This window comes from Urtica dioica, chromosome 8, assembly GCF_054948205.1.
Source record: "Urtica dioica subsp. dioica isolate 48M chromosome 8, U.dioica_male_clone48M_v1_H2, whole genome shotgun sequence".
Lineage (NCBI taxonomy): Eukaryota > Viridiplantae > Streptophyta > Magnoliopsida > Rosales > Urticaceae > Urtica > Urtica dioica.
Window position 1 is genome coordinate 23,079,497 of NC_142763.1, and position 8,661 is coordinate 23,088,157.

The 8,661-nt window shown below is 37.1% G+C and overlaps 1 pseudogene; it reads left to right on the forward strand.

Annotated features, from left to right (window-relative positions):
* Nucleotides 1–1,307: 1,307 nt before the first annotated feature.
* LOC149388588 (protein DETOXIFICATION 14-like) lies at nucleotides 1,308–4,059 on the forward strand (annotated as a pseudogene).
* Nucleotides 4,060–8,661: the final 4,602 nt, after the last annotated feature.

The following is an 8,661-nucleotide window of genomic DNA, read 5'->3' on the forward strand; positions in this document are numbered from 1 at the left end:
ACAGTGTAGATGGATACAATATTGAATATTCCACTATTTTACTTCCAGTATAACGAATTTGAAAATAAAAATTGATACCTCTCATAAAGTCACTATTCCAAATTCATGATGTTGATGTTCTGACTCTAGAAAAAAAAAAAGTAAATAAATAAATAAATTTTCAATTTGAAGCCTAGTCCTCAATAGTCGTGGCAAAAGAGTAGATCGGTACTAGAGAAGTCAGGAAGAATAAAAAAAGAAAATACCAAATTACAATAAAATAAGGTATTAAAGCTAAATTACAAAAAAAAAAATAATAAATAGGGCTTTTTGGACTTTTTTGCCTTTGATATAATATATTAAAATACCAAAGAAATGAAAAAAATAAAAAAAAATAAAAAAAGAGCACATAATGAATTTTTTTTTTTTAAGTTGGGGTGACATGGGCCACCCCCATGACCCCATGTGGGTCTGCCCTTGCTAATATGCGTATATAATGGAAAAACGGTATCAAATAGTTAAATTTTAATGTAGTTTAATAATTAATTTGTGCTATAGCGACGTATATATGCCATCAGTTTTAAAATCCGATAATCAATTTGAACATGTTCAATTAGTTATGAAACAGAATAACCCGTTTTTAAAACATATTAACTGATTTTTTTTTTTAATTCTAATTTGAAACAAAGTTATATGAAAATGACTTTGTTTTGAACTGACACCGGTTATGAAACCGGATAATCAATTTTTGAATAACCAGTTTCAGACCTTCATAACCTCTTTTTAAATCAATTTTCAAACTGGATATCGATAATTAAAATTCGGTTAACCAAAAATTTGTATAACTTTGATTTGGATCAAGGGTCAAGCGGCTATATAGCCAAATAGAACTTAAGCTTTTGCAAAATAACCATAGTTTGTCAACTATAAGCAAACTAGCCAAAGTAAGATTAATCTAGGCTGGATTAAATTTAATCCTAACGAACTATAAAGACAGAATGTAAGCTTTATGAAAGATGGATTAAAATTAATCGAGGCAGGATTAAAAGTCGTAGTACTCTCAATTGGCTATTTTGCTATACCTAATGAAACTATGGCTATTTTGCAAAAGTCATAGTTTGAATTGGCTATTTCATACCATTTTTCCTTGGATCAATTGGATCCAGTTATTGGTCCAAAAATTTGAAAGCCGAAAAATTCAATTTCGATTTCTAAAACGGGCCTAAACCAAATTGAACCAAACCGGTTTTAGCCCTAAACAAAATCCTTCATTTAAGTGAAAAAAAAAAACTAAATTTTTGAAGATTATTTGACTTGGCAAGTATGGAATGGCTGGCGCGTTGGAGACTCTCTCTGGCCAAGCCTACGGTGCTAAGCAATCCAAAAAGGTCGGAGCCCAAACAAACACAGCGATCGTAGCCCTTGCGTTTACGTGCCTCCCTCTCTCTCATTTGGATTTCTATGGGAAAGATATTAGTTTTGATGGGACAAAATCCGTTGATATCCAAAGAAGCCGGGAGATTCGCTCTCTTTCTTGTCCCCGCGCTCTTTGCCTATGCAGCCCTTCAGCCCCTCGCGCGATACTTCCAATCGCAGAGCCTTATCGCTCCTTTGTTGGCGAGCTCGCTCGCCTCTATGTTGTGCCACGTGGCGCTCTGTTGGACCCTCGTGTTTCGGTTCGGGCTAGGGCATCTTGGGGCGGCTGTGTCCATCGGTGTCTCTTATTGGCTCAACGTGATTTTGTTGTCTCTTTACATGCGATTCTCACCCTCGTGCGAGGCCACGCGGGCCCCACTTTCTTCCAAGGTGTTCTGTGGTTTCCGAGAGTTCTTGCGCTTCGCTGTTCCTTCCGCGGTGATGGCGTGGTAACATACATTTTACCTTTTAAGTTAAATTAGCTCGTATTAAGTTCACTATGCATTTATTTTCTTTTCTGATTTATATTTTGCAAGCCTTGAGTGGTGGTCATTTGAGCTTCTCATTTTACTCTCCGGCTTTCTTCCTAATCCCGAGCTTGAGTCTTCAGTCATGTCGATATGGTATGCCATCGATCTATATATTTATACGTACTACTACAATTTTGGGTTTGGACAACGGTTACAAACACGTGCATAAATAATTCTTTTTCCCAAGGCTATTTCAATTTTGCATGTTAAAGACCTATATATGTATGTATTTTAGGATGGAATACTCTGAGCATTAATGTAATTATTATGTTTGCATGCTTATATGGTTTGAATACGTTTCTCTGAGAGTATGTACGCCGTTGAAATTCTGATTGTATTCTCCATCCTAATATTTATTCTCCGTACACTTTTATTGGTCATTTTGGGAGTCACGAGTTTAATATCCTGTCAATAAGTAAACTATTATTACAAAAGATATCTCAACATTTATTTCTTGATGAATAATTGATATCTTATATTCGTCTTTCAATTTTTTGAAAACAGTTTATCAACCATCACTACCCTTTACACAATACCCGAAGGGCTTAGCGCGGCTGCAAGGTAATAACGGTTAATTATTTGCGGCACACTCATCTTTATTCATTCTATCATGCAGCTCAATAAAAATTAAAAAAAAAAAACTATAAGATATAAATTACCTTATATGTTTTGTTGGGTCTTTTATCTATTCGACGTGGGACGTCCTTAACAATTGTTGCTATAGCATGGAGAATTAAACACGTGACCTTGTAAAGTTTGTTGAGTTAATTGTTATTTCTGGTTCTAAGTGCAAGGTTTGGACACCAGTGATAGTAAATAAGGGTTAATTCTACATTATTTTTTTCTTCTTCAAATTAGACAGATCTAAGAGTGTTTAGTTACAAACATGTAACTAATAGTGACAAAATTGACACTTTTACTTGTTTGTTTGTAACTAAACACTCATAAATCTGTCTAATTTGAAGAAAAAAAGTAGTAATATAGAATAATCAACTTATTTACACTTATATGTGTATAATTTTAGGAGCGGTGATTATTAATATGATGGTGTCTCTTTGAGCTCACTTACTATGAGTCAAATTCAACAATTTACTTGTTTGTAACTAAACACTCATAAATCTGTCTAATTTGAAGAAAAAAAGTAGTAATATAGAATAATCAACTTATTTACACTTATATGTGTATAATTTTAGGAGCGGTGATTATTAATATGATGCTGTCTCTTTGAGCTCACTTACTATGAGTCAAATTCAACAATATATTAGACACCTCAAAAATCAATTGAAAATGAAAAGAGTAACTTGTGACCTTATAAATCTTGTTTGGCCTCTTCATATTTTTCTGACATGAGATTCTTAACATGTTGAAACACTAGCGATTTATTTTACATATTGTTTATTTTGTTTTAAGAATAGAACGAGAGTGGCAAATGAATTAGGAGGCGGTAATCCCCGAGCAGCTCGGCTCGTCGTGCAGTCAGTCATGTCACTTGCGGTCTCAGAGGCTCTCCTCATGAGCTCGACTCTCTTTGTCGGCTGTAGCGTTTTGGGTCACCTTTTTAGTAATAACGCGGAAGTCGTGAAATACGTGACCTCAATGGCCGCTCTAATTTGCATTGGGGTCGTATTCGATAGCTTACATTGTGTCCTCTCGGGGATCGCCAGAGGATGTGGATGGCAAGATTTGGGAGCCTTTGTCAACCTTGGAGCCTACTATTTCGCCGGAATTCCCATTTCGGTCACACTCGGATTTTGGTTCGACTTCAGAGGAACGGGACTTTGGGTTGGGATTGTGCTTGGTTCATTTCTACAATCACTTCTTCTTTCTCTAGTCATAATTTTCACAAATTGGGAAAATAAGGTTAGTCTTTCGTGGCGTTTAAGATATAATCTATATTTCTTAAATGATTTATATCGTATAGACCGGTTGATCGTAATTGGAACATTCATGGACATTGGGTTGAACTTAGTATTTTAACATTCCATTCCAAAGTTTTATTATTAATAACTGTGGACTTTGATACGTGTAAGATATTGTAATGTTGCAGGCAACGATGGCGAGGAGGAGAATATTTCAAGGAAGATCTTTAGATGAAGATAACAGAGTGACCGATCACGTGGCTTTACTAACTTAAATTGAACAAGTACGAAAATATAGACCGAACAATTTGACGTTGTACGTTGAAACAATTTTGTTTTAAGTTTATGTACTACTTTTTTTTCCTTAATTATGCTCATCAAGTTAAAAAAGTTATTATCTAATTAAACAAATACCGTCTAAATCAATTTAATTCAAAGAATACTGCTTTCATATTGTTCAAACTTCGAAGATGGTTTATGGTTGGGAAACCATCGAGTGGTCTAATTTTACTAAAAACCGATAGTTTTTATATTTTCAGCGCTAGATGGTATACTTGGGTTTCTAAATTTAAAAACAATATTAGTCATTTTCCTATTTTAGTCGGTCATAATAAAATTAAAGATTAGAAAATAGAACAATTTAATGCCAGGGTTTATTATTTCCAATTGCATGCTTTAAAAGAGAAATTTCTATACACCGTTTTTATTTTATTTTTTTCCTGCACATAAATCACCCTAACCTAAGTTTCGATTGTAAAAATGAACCTCCTTATTTTGGTAGTCATTAAGTTCCAGAGTTTACTGCACGATTCATTAAAAACTACGGTAAACCTGTATCTCGCAAAGACAAAACAAAGAGTGGTGCTTTTATAATTTTAATAATAAGAATAAAGTGTATTGTTGCATCTCTATTACGAAGAATTCAGGAAAACTTTTCAACACAAATAAAGAAAATTTGGGAGCTAAATTGTTGGCCTACCTAGAAAAAGACAACATAGAGGTCAAACCTTTTTGTCAAAATGATCTGGTGTTATTCATGCCCTGCCTGGCTTTATTATTTAATTATTATTATCATCAATTTAATAACTTATGTATGATTTGGATTTTTCTTTCAAGTGGTCGATTTCTATTAGAAAAAGTTTATCCGTGAGTTGAATTTGAATGCATAACTTCACGAATATTCTATCAAGTTTTAGTTTTCGTTATGGAAGTACGACATTGCTTCTAAAGCTGTTTTTCTTTCACCGATATTATTAAGAATATTATTTTCACTGTATTACGAGTTTAATAAAGATCTAATAAGTTTGGTTTTTGCGAGATGACCTGATTGACGAGAAAACACGAGTGATGTCAGAGAAGAGATGTACCACCAGGTTTTGAGGAGAGTAGCAGAGGTTTTCCGGTGGTCCAAGGATGGGAGGTGAATGGACGTAGCTAGCTTATGTAGCCTATAGGGTTAAAGCATTAGGGTTAAAGCATTATAATAGTAGCAGAGCGTTGAGTGTGTCAGTGTGTGTGCTCTTTATTTTGGAGAGTGTTACTCTCTCTCTATCTTTCGCTCCTCTTCTTAACTCGGTGAAAAAGAAAAAAGAAATCAATAATCTCTCTCTATCTTTCGCTCCTCTTCTTAACTCGGTGAAAAAGAAAAAAGAAATCAATAATCTCTCTCTCTCTCTCTCTGATGGCTAACAAACCCCCGGAGGAATCAGCTTCTCCGGAGCCTCTGAAATACCAGGTAATAATATAATAATAAACGTAATATATACGTCGCTTAATATATTCATATTGATCGTAGATCGTCACCCATATATTTGCAGGTACGATCGACTATCAGCAGAGGTGACATAGTCGTGATGGTAAGGGAGGTGACAGAAGAGAGTAAGCACACAAAGTGTTTTCAAGCATAATAGTCTATGCTCGAAGCTTTGCGTGTTACAACAATAAACTCAAAATAGCAAGTCAGTTTTAACCACTCGTTTGAAGAGGCAAATGGTTATGGATTATTGATGTATAACCTATCAAATTGAAGCCCCGGAAGTTTAGTTTGCAATGGAGAGAGAATCAGATTGTTTGGACGTGTTTATAATAAGTTATGGCTATTTTAATAACCAGTGGTCACCATTAAACGTTGCAGTTTTTTGGTTGTTAATTATGTACTATTTTTATAAGTTTGTTACCATGTAAAAGTCTATAAATTGTGTTGTATTTGCTGAGAATAAAGCAAGAAACAAGAATACAAAGGAAAATATTTGTTTAAGATTTTTCTAGAGAGTTTCTTTAAAGTTTCCCAATCATTTACCTCTAAAAACACTCTTCTTATTTTCAAATTGGTATAGAGCCAATATGAGTTCCGGCAGTACATCGTTAGGACAAATGCCATTGCCACGATTAAACAAATTGAACTACGACAACTGGAGTATTCAAATGCGGGCTTTGCTAGGTGCTCAAGACGCATGGGAGATAGTCAAAGATGGCTATGAAGACTCGGATCCAACAAACTTGACGGCAAATCAGTTGAAGACGCTAAAAGAGACGCGCATGAAAGATAAAACCGCTCTATATCTATTGTTTCAGGCAGTAGATGAGTCGGGTTTTGAGAAAATTGCCGGTGCGACGACTTCAAAGGAAGCGTGGGACAAGTTGGAGACAGTTTTCAAAGGCGCAGACCGGGTTAAGCAAGTACGACTTCAAACTCTTCGAGGCGAGCTGGAAGCAATGAAAATGAAAGAGTCGGAAGGAGTATCCGACTACATCACGCGTGTTCAAACCGTGGTGAACCAGCTTAAACGCAACGGTGAAACCCTCACAGATGGAAGGGTTGTTGAAAAGATTCTACGGTCATTGACCGAGAACTTTGAAAATGTAGTTTGTGCTATTGAAGAATCGAAGAATTTGGAAGAGCTAACAATCGATGAGCTAGCTGGATCTCTTGAAGCACATGAACAACGTAAGAAGAAGAAGAAAGAAGAGAAAATTGATGAGGCATTGCAAGCGAAAGCAACTATCAGGGAGGACAAGGCGATGTACGCGCAACATCAACGAGGAAGAGGACGCGGCCGTGGAGGTCGTGGTTTCAGTCGCGGCGGAGGTCGCGGGCATGGAAACAACTTTGAAGAAAAGGGCCAGTCTTTCCAACAAAATTGGCGCGGCCGAGGACGTGGTCGTGGTAGAGGTGGCTGGTCAAACCGTTCAAATGTCAAGTGCTACAACTGCGGAAAGCATGGGCACTATGCTAAAGACTGCTATTCCGAGAAAGTAGTGGAAGAAAATGCTAATCTACTCGCAGAAGAGAAGACGAAAGATGATGGTGTTCTATTGATGGCGTACAAAGACACCACTTCCAATAACGAAACAATGTGGTATCTCGATACAGGCGCTAGCAATCACATGTGTGGGAACAAACAATTTTTTGTTCACATTCAAAATATAGAGGATGGCCACGTGAAATTTGGAGACGACTCAAAGGTTCTTGTAAAGGGTCGAGGAAAAATATGCTTTTCTCAAGATGACGGAAAAGAAGGTTCAATTGAAGACGTCTATTATGTACCTGACCTGAAGAGCAACATTATCAGTATGGGCCAGCTCTTGGAGAAGGGTTATTCAATATTCATGAAAGACCGAATGCTGAATTTGAAGGATGAGAAGGGAAGACAGCTTGCACAAGTAGAGATGGCCAAGAATCGAATGTTCAAACTCAATTTGAGAAATGTTCGAGAGCGCTGTTTGCAGATCAATATGGAGGATAAAGTTTCATTATGGCACTTGCGGTTCGGACACTAGCATTACGGCGGCCTACAAGAGCTAGCAAAGAAGGACATGGTACACGGTCTACCAGAAATGGACTACACAAACAAATTTTGTGAAGGGTGCGTACTCGGCAAACAAGCAAGGAGCTCTTTTCCAAAGAAGGCGGAATATCGCGCAAAGAATTCTCTTGAGTTGATACACACCGACATATGCGGCCCAATCACACCAAAGTCATTTAGTGAGAAAAGGTACTTTATCACTTTCATTGATGACTTCACAAGGAAGACATGGGTTTATTTTTTGAAAGAAAAATCGGAGGCATTTGAGGTGTTCAAGAAATTTAAGGCGCTAGTCGAGAAGATGACAGGCCTTTATATCAAGGCCTTGCGGTCAGATAGAGGAGGAGAATACACTTCAACCGCATTCACAAGCTATTGCAAAGAAAGAGGGATCAAGAGATTCTTAACTGCTCCTTACTCTCCTCAACAAAACGGTGTAGCCGAAAGGAAAAATCGAACTATCCTCGACATGGTTCGATCGATGTTGAAGAGCAAAGAAATGCCAAAGGAGTTTTGGGCAGAAGCAGTACAATGTGCTGTTTATATTCAAAATCGATGTCCACATGCAAGATTGGACAATCAAACACCACAAGAGGCTTGGAGTGGACAAAGCCAACAATATCGCACTTAAGAGTATTTGGTAGTGTGGCCTACGCGCATATACCAAATCAGAGAAGAACTAAACTTGATGACAAGAGCAAGAAATACGTATTCATTGGGTATGACGAGAAGACGAAGGCTTTCAAGCTATTCGACCCAATTATGAAGAAGGTGATTGTAAGCCGAGATGTGCGGGTAAATGAAGAAAGTGCATGGGATTGGAGTGAGCAAAAGGAAGAGTCTCAAGATGAAGAAAAAGAAGATACATCTGCCGCTAAACCAATCTTTACTCCAACAACCACTACAGCATCTGATGATGAAGAAGAGCCGAGACAACCGAAGATGCGAAGTTTGCAAGATCTGTACGACTCGACGAGTGAAGCACACTTAGTGTGTCTTTTGGCGGATGCCGAGAATATAGTTTTCGAGGAGGCTGTGAGAGATAAAAAATGGAAGGCTGCTATGGATGAA